General features: G+C 39.2%; 1 long non-coding RNA gene and 2 pseudogenes across 1 annotated transcript; all 3 read left to right on the top strand.

The window, feature by feature from the left end:
• The first annotated feature begins 1602 nt into the window (after positions 1-1602).
• LOC108902027 (putative uncharacterized protein C6orf183) lies at positions 1603-6106 on the top strand (annotated as a pseudogene).
• A 1046-nt stretch (positions 6107-7152) lies between these two features.
• On the top strand, positions 7153-11798 carry LOC108902029 (uncharacterized; annotated as a pseudogene).
• A 429-nt stretch (positions 11799-12227) lies between these two features.
• Positions 12228-15144, top strand: LOC108902028 (uncharacterized). The gene is made up of 4 exons (XR_001963993.2): positions 12228-12600; positions 13583-13661; positions 14309-14358; positions 14924-15144. It is a non-coding gene; the product is annotated as an uncharacterized LOC108902028 (long non-coding RNA).
• The last annotated feature ends 264 nt before the right edge of the window (positions 15145-15408 follow it).

Raw genomic sequence — 15408 nt, 5'->3', positions numbered from 1 at the left:
TCAGTATACAGAGTTTAGGACAGAACTAAGGACATGATTTAGCTCTAGTTGACACCATTTACATTAGCAAACACTTAGGACTATTTGGATTCAAATAACCACACTCCACAGCACTCTACTACAATATTTTGGTGTTTGTTAATTTGAAGGAGATCTTGGTGCTATAAATAAGAAGATAGCAGGGAGTGGCTGCAGATGGAGCGTCATTAGTAGCCTCTCCTTTGTTATCAGCACTACAGCAGGTGCTGGGGAAAATATTGTTTCCAACCCTGTAAGAGGAGGTTGTATAGTATCTTAGAGCCATTTTTTGCCATTTGAGAAAGAAACAACCACAGTATTTTAAATATTGCCAAAATATTTCTGCATTTAAATAAGTGGAAATAAGAGGATATACAGTGTATAAATATTAGGAACCAGTGGTGTAGGGACAAAATAAAAAAAAAAAAGAAAATCAACATCAGCACAGTTTTTGTAGGAACAGCAGGATGGATTTTTTTTAAGGTTAGTTTTTTGTGAGAATTTTTGTCTCCTTGCTAAATTTAACTTGATCATTTTAAATGACATTTGCATTTGTTTTATTTATTTAATTCTCTCTAATTGCGAGTCTGCATGTTGTACCCCATGTTTAGTGGGATAGAGCTGTAAAAGCACTTTTGTTTTAATGGTCAGTTAAACCCAGCCTGCATTTTGACCACCTCAGCTGGGTATTGATCGGTACAGACGACGAATGAATCAACAAAATTGTGTCCTCTATTAGAGTTATTGAGAAAATCTTTATGTCACATACCCATACAGTTAACTGACATTAATGTGACAGAAATATCTAATCCCTTTGGCTTAATTTCTGATTCAAGAATAATAAATTCTGCACAAATGTGCTTCCAGATATAATTTTTGTAGCTTCACATGAACGATTTCATCGTCAAAATACAAAAAACTGACTTGAAGCTTCATTTTTTTCTACATTAATTTTGAGTAACACTCACTGCCAATATCCATTCTCCATTTCTTCCTATTGCTCCTACAAAAAAAGAGACATCAAGTTGACATTGTCAGTTGTAATTCCATTTCCTATCTTGGTTGTATCAGAGATGGTGCATGTAAATAAAGCTTAAAGAACCACTGAATATCTGCCTGAGTTTTTGATATACCTTGTGTGTGTTTTTTTTTTTTTTTCATTTCAGTCCCTAGAGGAATTGCACAGCTGCAGACTTGACTCTGCAGGCACTGTGGAGGTGATTTGCTATTGGATAATCACATCATGAGCTAAGAACCAATCACACACTGTATCCAAGAGGAATGGACCTGCTCAAGATTCAAGGTTTTTGAATGCAGGAGCTGTGATTGCTGAGGTATGTGCTGCCCAACAACAACTGCTGCACCGAGCATAATTTATCATTCATGCACTGTATATTACAAATTATGGTTGCAGTGGGAAGTATCTGAAAAGCCCAGCAGCACTGACATCATATTATCCTGACAACAGGAGGACTCCAGTGTAACATTAGAGCCCTCTACAGGTCAAATACAGTCACTGTCAGAGTCCAGATGAGGGAGAGGAAATGGGAGAGGAAACCTGTTTGTCTCCATGGATACACCACAACAAGCAGACATGGAGGCAGAGATTTAGCAGGACCAAACAAGGTGTATTTTACTAAATGTTTGAACCTTTTTCCAGTTTCTAAATGTGTTGATCCTGAACGAGAAGAAGGTCTGCCATGTGCGACGTGTACAGAGTCTCCTCCTCTGTCAGAGTGGAGCAGGTGGAGGCAGAGCTGTCGCAGCAACTCTCAGCACTCAGGGCAGAAATAGAGGAGAATGGATTTCCACTCAGAGCTGGCATCTCCAAAATCATACAGGTGTTGTGATTATTTTATACACAGTCGTGTGTCAGATAACAGCTGTAGATAATTCTTTAGTCTTTGTTTTAAAACTTACTTCTCTAGTTTCTCTGTGCTCACCTTAAATCTGTTTTTAAGACATGTATGTAGAAGCACGACTGGTTTGGAGGCCAGTCAGGTCCAATACATGAATTGACATGAAAATAAAACCTCCAGTACGCTGACTGAGACTTTTCAGTGACGTAGGAGACATCTTGTGACAGTTGTTCTTATAAACAAAAAGTGTTTATAAAAGTGTCATACTCAGATTCTGGATTTTTCCATGGGTTAGAAAGAGTAGATGTAATTGAAAGCGTTTAAGATACAATTTACTTATAATGAGCATAATATTTTTATATGTCTGTGCCAAAGTAGACCATCATAATTCCTGTAGATTCGTTTAAAAAGAGATCATAAAACTTGTGCTGAACAAAGTGGCCACAACTTACAATCTGGGATGAGAGTAAATATTAAAACATTACTAGTAGATAAGAGTCAGAATCAGAGAACTGATGCAGTAATTAAAAAAAGAACAATATCTAGCTATGTTTAGTTAACATTGGCCACTATAAGCTATTCGTCATACCAGAGCAAGTGTTTTGGCAAAGAGCTTTTTATGAATTTCAAGTTTTGTTTCAGCTCTGTTCCATCTCCAAAAGATATTTCCTTCTTCCGTGTGGAGAGGGAACATGCGCTGAGGAGAGGGCTTCAGGTGAGACCAAAAATCCATCTTTTATTTTTATCAAGGAGAGTCTGGGGGATAAAGAAAATTAATTTGTCGATTTCTAGGCCATGAAAAAAAACAGAGCCTCTGGATGATGTGTAAGTTTAAAAATCAACCTGGACTTGATTTTTTTTTTCTAATTTACCAGTAATCTAATCTAACTTCTCCTGGCTGCAGGTGGCTGAAGCTTTGCCGGTTCAGTCTCAGGCTGATGTGATGCAGAGAGAGCTGGAGAGTTGTTTGAGTCTGGAGTACACACCTGACAGTCTGCCTCCTCTCCTGCACCAGGTGAAGACAGTGAAAACACTCCTGCACATAAAAGTTAATTTAAAAAAGAACTGATACACAGTCGAACAGAATGGTAACAAAAGATACGAGAGGAAAGTAATTTAAACTTATTTCCTTTTTTGTCGTTTGTCCACAGTTTTATACGGACAGATCATATCACTTGGCTCAGATCAAATATCTGCTCATGCTGAGATGGAGGAGATTTTGCCGCCACACCCAGTGTCATTGAGAAGCTTTATCCTCATTACCAAGGTGACGACATGAAAAGACAACCTTAGTCTCATTTTGCTAGCACTTCAGAAATGACACATGAAGACTCAGGAAGATTTCTTCTGGAGAGTCATCATTCTTAAATGTGTAACTGCATTGGTTTGTGTCACATCTCATTTTCTGCTACTGCAGACGTGTTCATATTTTTATGTGGAGAGTTAGGAAGTGTAACAAAGGCAGTGAGACAAAAAAAACATAGCCTTGAAAAACATACATTTTTACATACAAGTCATACTGGGCCATACAGACGTAGTATGACTTAGTATACAAACAAACATATAAAAACAGAAGCAATACACTTTTTTGGCTCTTAAAATTCTTAACACTGGAAGTAAAATCTATTAATTTAAAATAAAACACAGCAAAGCAAGATTTTTCTTTTGTGTGTTGCTTCTATGAATATGATTATTATCCTGAAAAAAAGAAGCTAATTGCAAAAATAAGTTTTCATATCTACTGCTGATGAAAAACATCGTAAAAAAAACCCTTTTGGAATAGAAGAAATCACTGAAATGTATATATATGAAGCTTTCTTAGCTGATTTATTTACATGAATAAGAGATGATTCTGCTTTTTTTCTACATGATGTTTCAGCTTTGTCATTTTCACATCAGATTTGTCTTGTCTCAGGATCAGGTGTCATATCTGACGAGTGAGTACGAGGATGCTGTCCAGAGATCTCGCAGGCTGTCGGCGAGCAGAGAGAAGATCCTGACCGGTCGAGGAAACCTCCACTAACCTGCTCACTCCAGGACGATGTGGTCATTTACCCTCCGGTGGCTGGTCTGTCATCTGCACTCTGTTCAGACCATCCACAACTTCCTCAGGGTAAAAATCACAGACAGTTTAAAGTAGCTGTTTATGATATCCAAGGTGTTTGGTGTTTAATTAAGCTTAAACTTTTTTAACAGGTGCTGCACTATATACCAGCCTGTGAAAGGAAAGATAAAGAAAAGGAGGAGAAAACTTTACATCAGACTCAACCTGCTGATGGTGAGAACCAAACCAACACTGATGTAAACATCTATTGAAATACTGACACTGGAGGTGATTTAATGTAAAGGGTTTATCCCCTGTGGAGCAAGAATGAGCTCTGCAAATTTCAGAGATATCAAGATATCAGATGACTGGATAATGAGTCCCAGAACAGATAATCATTGGACCTCATAGTGAGATTATGTTGTTAGCTGCTCTTGCTAAGGTCCACCTGAAGACCACGATTATTGACAGAAAATGTCAAAGAAATCAGAGTGTTTTGTTTTGTTGTTTTTCCTTTGGCTAAAACAGCTGTCAGGGTAAATCTTTACCTAAAATTGGCATTAAGCAAAAGGTCAGTGGGTGCTCTAGTGACCATAATCAGTAGAAATGAATATTGAGACTAAATTTTACAAGTAATCTTTCTCTGTATCAAAGTATTAGATCTGTGGGCTTCTTACTAGCAGGGCAAAAATAAGAGAAACCATTATTAATGGTATTAACAGTTTACCACAAATATAGCTGTACTAAAACAAACTGGTTAAATGCATCTCTTCATACTACTGTTTTAATCTGTTTACATTCGACTGCAGGAGTTTCAGGACAAGCAGAAAATGTTCCCCTGCACTCTGCTCACCTGGAGGAGTTTCTACCTGAGCTGCAGTCATTAATCACCTACTTCCATCTGTCATATGACACTAGGAAGCTCAGGACCACTGCAGATGAGATGGAGTTGTTCAGCATGGTGATGTGGTTTGATAGACTAACAAACATGACACACAAACACAATCCAGGTTTTTAAAGTTAAAGTTGTTCATCAGCTATGTTTGAAACTGAGTCTCTGTCTCTCCAGGTGTGGAGGGAGTTCAGATCAATCTTCAGACAACAGGAGCAGATGAAAACATTTCCTCAGTACGATGGCACAGAGGTCAAAGAGAGCCAGTGGGGGAGGAAGAGCGCGAGCATGGCTCTGAGGAAGGAGGCCAACTGGATCCCTTTCATTCAGGTTTGAGAGGATAACTGATAAAGCCCAGGTCAAACTGTCACACCATGTACTTAATTCAATAATACTACATCCTATAATTATATTTAAAGGTGGGCACGTGGTGCCTGTTCATGCAGCAAATCTCCCCTTTTCACTCCATGGATGATAATCATTATTTCTCACACACCACTCCTTAATCCACCCTGTTATCAAAGTACTTTCTCAACCACTCTTCTTCATTTTTCAGGCTTTAATAGCACCCCTTTGTGTGTGCAGCCAGTTTTTTATGTGTAAGGATGATTTTTCTTTTGCAGGGCAGTAGGTAATGACTGATTGGATTTTGTTTTTTCAGGTGAAACCCAGGCGGGATCCATGGCAGCAGAAGCTCATTACAAAGCTGAAGGAAAAAAAATCTGTGGACGAGCTGCTGAGGATGCACTGCAGCTTTCTTCAGGTGAACATGTCATGAACATCATGTCTCCTTTAAAGTCTGTGTAACTGCTGCGACATATAATTATCATCTGCACAATAGTTTTACATGACTTTAGCTATGTATCAGTTGCCCAGTTATCTCACACTTTGTGTATCTGATCAGGTCCCTGATCTTCTCCATGTCGCAGCGGCTCTTAAAGACCACGCTGCTCATGTTGGTGATTCTCACTCCTCTCCGACCTCATCTGTCTCACACAGCAGTAAGACAAAGCGACAAAAGATCTCCGAGATCTGGACGAGTATTTACAACGCTGCAAGTTCAACTCAGGCATGCATCATCCAGTTTTCTGCTCGGAGAGATGGGAACAATGTCTTTGTTTTCCTCCTGCACTGCCAAAATATTAAATGTGACATTTTGTCTTGTTAGGAAACACAGAGTCATTCATCCACATCCAGAGACAGAGGGAGCAACGACAGAAGGAGTTTGAAGAGTCCGAGGTCAGCAAACGAAAGGTGTGTATTATCTATGCAAAGAAGATTGCAACAATATGATGATAAAATAAAAATGAGAAACATGAACTGGTTTCTGCTTCTGATGTGAAGGTTTTCAACATTTTATGCTCTTGTATTTATCTTTTTGGGTTTTCTCAAAATGTTACCTTGGTCTTTGGGAGCTTGAAATAAGCTTTTGACATTGCTTTTTGAAATCAATTGATTAATAAAAAAATGTTGAGATTGTACTACACTGAGATTTATAAGTTCAAGTTCGTACAAATCAAAACATAAATGAACAACTTTGCTGTTTTAGTGGGTTCCAGACATGTTTTATTCACCTTGGAAACATAAAACACATAAATCTGGTATAAAACATAGCTACTCTTTTGAGGACAGCCTGCAGCTTCTGAGTCTGGATGACAGTTCAGAGGAAGGAGCCTCAGATCCCATCGTAACCAGAGGAGCTTACCTGTCTCTGATTTACCTGCGTCATCTCAAACTCAGAGAACTCCAGGTGAAGCAAACAACATAAATATCATATTTAGTGCTCGATCATTTGTCCTTGAATGTTCTCACTCCTGCAGATGCTTAGTATTGATCTTTGTTGCTCCTGTCTGCAGCGTGCGTCTCTTGGGATGCTGAACTACCTGCGCTCTGTGGAGAGGACTTTAACCTTTGACCTGGCAGGTCTGCAGCTGGAGGAAGGAGAGCTGTGCAGGACAGCGGAGGAAACAGGCTGGATGAATGCAGCCCAGAGGAGGAAGAGGAGAGGCAGGAGGTCTGAGCTCACTCCAGCATGCTCACAACACCCCCTGTCGACTATAAGGTACAGATATTCAGATTCAAACTCGACTGCTCTACCATTTAAAAAATTGCAAGAAAACTTATGAGCCAAAAACTGTCACCTAAACACCAACATGTAAACTCTCTGAAACAGAGAGAGCTGTCATCATAGAGTATGAACAAAAAAAACTTTGATAAGAGGGTGTAAAAATACACAACCTTCATAATATCACCTGTTTGCATTAATACAGTATAGAACTTTTTATATTCCAGGTTTGTTGGCTCAGATTTTATGGAGTTTGCTGAGGTGGAGAATCTTCATGATTTCTACAGCCGCTGAGGAAGGTTTCGTCCCACACTCAGGACCAGAGAGGGTTTTACATCGTGTACGACGCTGCTCTGAAGGACCTGGACAACTGGAGAGTGAGCTTCATTCTAGTACGGCTCACACTTCATCCAGAGAAACAGGACCGAGAAAATGGGAAAAGCTGAGGAAGCCTTCACCTCAACCTCAACAGCAGCTGTCCACTCCTGGGCTGGGGTGGACGTCGACAGAGTTGCCGGTGCTTCTCGACTTGTGGACATGTGAGACAGAGTTTCTGGAGAACAAAGTACAGGTACAGAATAATTGAAGAGCAGTATTGTGTGTCACTGTCCTCTGGACCTTTCTGTGTGATTATGTGTTTTGCTTCCTTGTTTCACTTTTTAAAGCTACCCAACCTCATGAAATAAAAAGCAGTGCACCTGTATGAGCTGTAACCTTGTGGATCTTTGTTTTCTCCAGCTCTTAAACTGTTACCTATGAAGTCTACCAGCATGCAGCAGGGACAGAGGAGAGATTTGCACTGGCACGAGTTATCACTGACATCATGCACCGGTACGGCCCACGGCTGGACCTGGACCAGGATATACTTTGTTCAGGGCCTACAGGGCTGAGATAGACTGCCTGAGAAGTCACCAGCAGCTGATCAAGAACATTCTGGATAATCAGGTGAACAAACATAACACTGTTCAGGTGCAGGGGGAATTATGGGTGGATGCAAATATATGAATTTTATTGTTTGAATTACAGAAGGTAACAATTTGACTGAAAAAAATATTAGATTGTTTTAATAATTGATTAACTTGTAGTAATTTTTTCAAGCACAACTGGTTCCATTATCTTAAATATACAGATTTGGTACATGTCCATATGTGATACGAACTGAAAATATCTTTTGGTTTTGGACTGTCTCAGATTGAAAAACAGCGACAGTACCTGCAACGTATCTGGAGAGACGATCATAAAGGCTCCACTCATGACTATGGTCTTCCTCTGAACTACATTCCCAAACATGTGGTCTCACTTGGAGGCAGCAGGCCAAGTTCAGCTGCCCCTGATTTGGTGTCCCACTGATTATTCTGGGATCTTAATACCTATTCACCCAGCTTGTGTCCTGTCTGCAGCCCTGCACTGATGAATGTATTCCTCCTGGAGGTTCACCCGTCTCTCTGCCTGGCCTCTGCAGTGTATCACAGTTTAATCCAGGGCTCACACAGAGCTCTGTCAGCTGCCACAGAGCCCACGAGTGTCTTTGACAAACTCGTCCTGCAGCAGAAACTCCTGCAGCAGGCCCTGCAGAGCTGGAACAACCTGGCTTCACCTGGGGCCTCCTACAGCTCTCAGATACAGAAGGATGTAGGTTTACCTTTCTTTCCAAATATATTTACACAAAAGGAATGAGACAGATTTACTCAGCTCTTGTTACTTGTTTCTTTTCCTCCACCCCCAGTTGTTCTCAGATGTGTTTTTTCAGGACCCAGTTTTGGTCCAAAAGGTGGGGCTGTCATTAGTAAACTTTACAGAGGAGAAGGACATGAAGCAGGGAAGAAAAGAAACAGTTGTATGCAGTGAGAAACTTTCTCCAAAACTGCTGGAGCTCGTCACCATCCGCCATCGCCTGCTGGAGTCAGCCTCTGAGACGGCACATCTGACAGAGTTATTATTTATTTTAATTTAATCTTTATTAAACCAAAAGAGCCTTTAAGAGACTTTTATCAAATTTACATTTTGGCTCAAAAGTAAAGCCAACATGCATAAGAACTCCTTAAAGTGGCCAAAAAATCTTGTCTCTTGTTACATTACTGTACATCCATTAAGTAATTAATGAAGTTCAGTATCATGTCAAGCTGTAACTTAGTAATTCTTTCCAGGTTGTACAGAAATGTGGCCTCAGAGCTCGGCTTCGATGAGTTCCACCTGTATCTGAGGCCGGTGCAGTTTGAAGTTGCTGAGCAGAAAGACCAAACAGAGCAGAGGCCTGTTTTTATCACAGCGATACTGGAGGATGACACTTCTGTGGACAGGTAAATAAACACACTACATGTCTTGAACTCTTTTGGTCTCAGTTCTTACCACTTTCTACATCAATGATTAAAAAATAACTTTGTCTCACTGTTTTCCTGTCAAAGTCAGCCATATATTAAAGCCTAAAGAGTTCTGTGGCTAATCATCAGAAGCCGTACAGATATGAGGGTTTGTCTCACAGGCAATCCAGAAATACTGTCTGCATGTTTTTACCTCTCAGCCCCAGCCTCTCCTCATGTGCTCCATTATTTCTGATTTTCTACAAGAGCACTGAAGTATGTTTCAAAGGGAATTAAAGTGCACTGTCTGCTGCAGGTTCACGCCATCCCACCTGCCTCTGAGCATCCAGGAACTGGACGAGAGCCAGATCGGGAGGTTTAGCTTCAGCTCAGAGGAGGCAGTTATTCATGTATGTTGAATTAAAGCTTTGGAGCTTATTAGCCAGAAAATAAAACAATGAACAGATTTTTTTTATTCTTATCTCCTCATAGCTTATGAACAGTCAGAGTATTGAGAACCTCCAGGTGACTCTGGCCTGTCAGGTTACACAGAAGAACGCTTTGATAAGTGCTGTGAAAGTGGCTTGTCTTTGCTATTGGGCAGAAAGTATGACATCATCAGCTGAGGTGATGGTAAGTAACTAAGTACATTTACTCACTGTGCTTAAGTTTGATTTGTTAAAGTAACACCGGTGATTGTCCAACCAGTGAGAAGTTGGACAGGTGAGAAGATATTGACAGATGAGCTGACCAGTCAACCTACTCATTATTAAAGATTAAAGACTCTCTTCAGTCTCTCTCACAAAAAGTGTCTAGTGGAGCCAGATTGTTGTATTTCAGAGATCAGACCAGTTCGAAACTCCACCAAGAAGAGACAGTCCCTCTATAAACATCTCACCTAGTTTCATTTAAAAAACTATCTAATGTTTCACAAAAGAATAAAAAAAAATAATAATAATTGTGAAGCAGAACTTCATTCTGCTTCACAAATTTCATTTTGAGGCTGTACTATACTTTATTGACTATACTATACTAATTGTCTAATAATGTAAAATATAATTGTGTAACATTAACAGAAGCAATTATTCTGTAGAGCAAGTACTTTACTTTTCATACTTGAAGCACATTCTTGCTGAAAATGTTGTACTTCAGTAAGATTTTATGCAGGACTTTTACTTAAGTAAAGCATCTGAATACTTTGTCCACCACTGCTTTTGTTCATGCTTAACATAAACAAACAGTTCTTCAAAATAGCAGGTTATTTGAGTTTGTTTTTTCAATTAATTCTCAGAGTGAAGAAGTCTTAAAATCTGCAACAAGATTTGACTCCAAACGCGGGGGTGACACTGACAACCGGCAGGAAAAATCTAACTCTTTATGTTCCGAAGGCTCAACAAGAACTCCACCACTGCCAAGGAGAGGTAATTTTCACTTGATGAACAAATTACTCTGGTGATGATTAACAGCGCTTTTTTTCTGGCTCTTTAATAAACAGAATATTGTTTGTTACTCCAGGCTGATGGAAGCCTTTGTGTCCATCCAGCTGGAAAAAGTGGGTCTGCGTGATGAGATGCTGAATTCATTTATGAAGAAGAAACAGGCCGTAGGGGGTCTTATAAAAACCCCAGTGAGTTGCATGCAGTGGTAGATTTCCAGGGGGCTGAGCAGGATGATAAATGTGATCGGCTGCCCATGAAGTAAAATTAATTTCTCTCACTCTGCAGGAGGAAGCAGTGAAGATCAAAAGGAGCCTCATAATCGACTTTCTCAAAAGTACGTGCATGAAAAACAGCTCTATTCCTTTTGTTACAAGACAATACACAACCCGTCTCATAAGAGTTTATTTCCTCACTCTAGATAAGAGCATGTTAAAGGTAGATATGATGTCTATGTCTGATGATATTTCCACAGATTCTCCACACAGATATCTCAGTATTGTGTGAGAGCGCAGATTGTTGCATATTACTACAGTCTAAGCTCTCTTTTGGACGACATCCCATCCATTCGTCAGTCCCTCTTCACAACCGAAAGAGCCAGCAAACCCAAAGTTGTTTTGGATTCAGGAGTTGACCTTTGTCCTGATCCCAGGTATGCACTTATGTTGGGAATAAAACTGTGAATGTCAGTGAATCACATTTAGTACTATAAAGTCAACATGGTGTGTTATATAGATATAATCAGACGCTCCTTGTGATGTCTGTAAAGATGTGATTTTAAACCTGAACAAGTTCCTACTGCAGCCTGGTAAGCAATACATTAGGACTAAATTAGAAGAATTGTTGTGAATTATCATGTGTCTCACACAGGCAGAGGTTCAAATTGCAATTTAAATTTCAGTTTACGGAAAGGGTGGGACAAGTTTTCTTTCTTATGATTGGCACCTCAGAGCGCTTCTCAGTCTTCATTTTGAGTAAACAACATCCGCTGTTCCGACCAATCAGAAGTGAGATGGGCGGAGCAGTATCAGCCGCCCAATCAGCGTGTCGTCTACCGACGTTGGTTGGCGTGTGACGTCATTGGCCTCGAACGACGACGGAGAGGAGAGCAGCCAAGCGGTGGAGAAATGGTCGGAAAAAACAGTCAAACTACGGGGAAAACTGATGGTTTGTTAGCGCTGTGAAGAACTTCATTACTGAAGAAGTCAGGATGCTGGAGCTGTTTTTGTCAACACGAGTGAGGTTGGACGCTGAAGGTAAGGCTACCAAGCTAACAAATTAGCGGCCAGCGTTAGCATTAGCTTTAGCTAGGCGTTTGTAAGTCTAACAGCTACCTAGTAGAGTTGTGCGCTAGCATTAGCTGCGCGAGGGTAAGGCTAACGAGCTAACCGATTATTGTGTTAGCATTAACCTTGTCTTTTAATCATATTTCAGCCATATTTGTGGCATTAGTTGTGGGGCCCTACTGTGGATAACACAGTGGTCATCTCTTGGTAGTGTGTTTGCAACTCTGCAGTCACTTTGCAGACATTCTACGGCTCTTCTGTTCCCTCCTATCATTTTAAGTCGGTTTGGGACGGTTTAGCATGTGGTTGTGATCTCTTTTGTCTCTTTGTGGTCATTTTACATGATTCCCTATATGGCTTTTTTGGTCATTAGTAATTTGTGGTGACTTGATACTTGATTGGGCACAGTTTAAAATTAAATACAGGCTTTAAAACCAGATTATAACTCCGTGCCCCTCTACAGTGTATGAGCCAAGATTATCTATTGTTACAGTTAAGTCAGGCTTATACTGTTTAGTTTTGTTGTCGAGTTCTCCTGCACTGTTTAAGTTTTGGAAGAGAGAGTTTTTATTTCTGTTTTATTAGTTTCTTTATGAGTGTAACACCTTTTCCAACTGCTGCACTTGTTTTTTCCAGGTCTGCTTGTTCTGCTGTCGCAACCTGGACGGAAATAGCAGCTCTCACTTTACAGACTATAGAGGTATGTGTACGAAAGATTATCCCAGTCTGAAAAAATGTGTTGATGAGTAGTGGACGCAGCTCTCTGTAGTGAAGCACAGTAGAATCCTATATCATCTCTAGCATTAAACTCACAGTCTGCTAGAACAATATTCCCAGGTTCGCAAGAGGTTCCTCTTCACTAATTCTCTCACGACAAACTCTTTCTCCCTAGACAGTCTGTGTAAATACCTGTCTGTATTTGTTTTCACTTTGCCAAGATTATGTGTCTCTTTGTTATTTTGTGTTCCACCCTGTTCATTTTAACTCAGTTTATAGTGGTTTATCATGTAGTTGTCACCAGTTTGTGGCTATTTGTGTTCATTTTATATCATTTTGCGTCTCTACCTGGCGGTCGTTTGAAATATGTTTGCCTGTTTACAACTCCGTTTACACGTCTTTACAATTACTTTGCGGACATTTTACTGGTTTTTTGCAGTTTTGTGCTCTGTCTTGGTCTTTTTAAGTCAGTTGATGGCTGATAATCATTTCGATGTGATCGTTTTGAGTCTATTTGTAGTGTGATTGCATTGATTTGCATCTATAGCTGCCTGTTTTACATCTACTTATGGTCAGCTTCTTAGTGGTTGTTTTTGCATCGTCCTGTGTCTTTGTCATTTTGTGTTTCAGTGTGGCAGTTAAGCATATCATTGTGACCATTTTGCGACTCAGTTTTTTTGCCTCTGTCATTTTGTAGCGTTGTGGTAGTAATCTGTCCATACCCATCCACTAATTCCCTGTTATATACATTTCTGATTAGAGAATTGTTTGTTGTGACTTGAGACCTTATTGTTTTGTGTTAAATACAAGCTTGAAAAAAATTCTAGTTCAGCTGTAATGTTGAATATTTGTGTTTTTTTATGGTTAAACTGTTGAGGAATAGGTAGTAGTGATGAGGAATAGATAGTAGTGTATTGATCATTTTCATTATTTTTTTAATATATTTCTCTTTTTATTTCCTCCAGGTGTCACCACTTTGTCCACAAACATAGAGTGTCTTTGTACATTGAAGAAGTTCTTTGAGACCAGGACAGAGACCTCCAGGTAATTCAGTTTTACATAAACTGTCCAACACGGAGCACTGACATTAAACTCTATTTACATTGTCCATGAATTTCAAAGAAAATGGAAGCATTTAAACAGCTCTGTCTCTCTCTGCCTTCCTCTCCATTGTTCTTTCTCCCTCTCTCTTTTTTCTTACTTTCTAATTCTCATGCTTTCTCTTTTCCTGCCCCCCGCTCTGTGTCCTCCTCCTCTTTTCTTCCTTGCTCTCTCACTTTCATGCTTTTGTTCTCCCCCTCCCACACTTTGTCTCTCTCCCTTTGTCTCTGTTTCTTTGCTCTCTGTCTCATTCACTCTCTCTCTTTCTCATTAGTGCAGTAAATCATAAAAATGTTAAGAACTTGTTAAGTGCAGCATCACATGAGAAAAATGACATTTTGCTTTATTTTGTCTTCTATCAACCAAATTTAGTTCAAATTTCCATCCACTTTTGTTGTGTGAATATCAGGAGCTGCTGGAGTCAGTTCTCCAGTCAGAGCAGCTTCTTCTGTCTTTGTGTGTCAAGCAACTCCACTCTCTGGTTCCTTAGTATTGTTTACCTATCTGTGTTCAGACAGAAACTGTGTGCTTTTAGTTTGTTGTGTTAAAAGTCACATCTTTATATTAATGTTTCTTGTTTTTCTCCACAGGATTCAACCATTAAATCACAGAGAGACAGACGTGAAGACATTTCTAGAAGGTCAGTGTTTCTTCTTTTCAGTCTGACTGTCATTATCTCAGCTGCAGTTTGACAATTCAAACCCTCAAAACCTCTTGTCTGGAACAAATGGCAACAAATTAAGGCTGCTGTAACTTATCAGTTTTAATTAGACTAGAGTCATTTTTCTTAAAATAAAATGATTTGTATAACATCAGATTTAAAACAGAGAAATGCAATTCAAAAGTCTAGGAAGACACTTGATTTGATGATTTTATTCCAGTATTTAACAAATCACAGCGACGATTATCACAGACATTTGACCACAAGGACACACTTATTAGAACTGGTTAGGGTTAATGTAGTTAAGAGCACATGTCTACTAAGCATATTTGTTTGTTTAATAATTAAATTATTGTATCATAAGATGTTGACTGTTCTCACAGGTGTTAGACATTTTAGTCTTTGGAAAATGTGCCCATGACTACAGAGAAAAACAATCACTTGAACAACAGGAAACCAACACTGTTTATAGCAGTTAGATGGTGGAGGTCTGTTATCTAATTAACAGCGTTGTAACATTTTTGTTTTCTTTCATCCACCTCAGGTTTTCAGCTGCCGTCATCTACTCCTGCAGAGACAAGAACATGTGTTAATCATACATCTCAGCATCACATATTTTACTGTTTTACTGTTACTGTTTTTTTTTCTATTATTATAGTCACAGTAATGACTAGAAATGGCTCTGAAACAATATAAAATAACAACCTACTGTAATTACTACATAATTATCTCTCAAATTTCACAGAGGTAAATATGACGCATGTAATAAATACAGCTAAATGAAAATTTCAAACTTTTTAAAAAATTTTTTTATTAAAACTATTTTCACTTAAATAATTGTGTTTGTCATGACATACTATGTTATTTTTAACGTCTTTCACAGCATCCCTTTTTGAATTATATATATTTTTTACAACATAGTATTCTCTGACATGTTCATGCCTTGCTATACTATGACATTTTTTTGACTGTTTTTGACACCATATTATATTATGACATTTTTGACCCTGACTATGACATTTTTTTAAT

The sequence above is a fragment of the Lates calcarifer genome, unplaced genomic scaffold (assembly GCF_001640805.2).
Source record: "Lates calcarifer isolate ASB-BC8 unplaced genomic scaffold, TLL_Latcal_v3 _unitig_4683_quiver_2956, whole genome shotgun sequence".
In the NCBI taxonomy this organism is placed as follows: Eukaryota; Metazoa; Chordata; class Actinopteri; family Centropomidae; genus Lates; species Lates calcarifer.
Note: the sequence above shows the minus strand (reverse complement) of the source record. Positions and strands in the feature narration are given on the sequence as shown.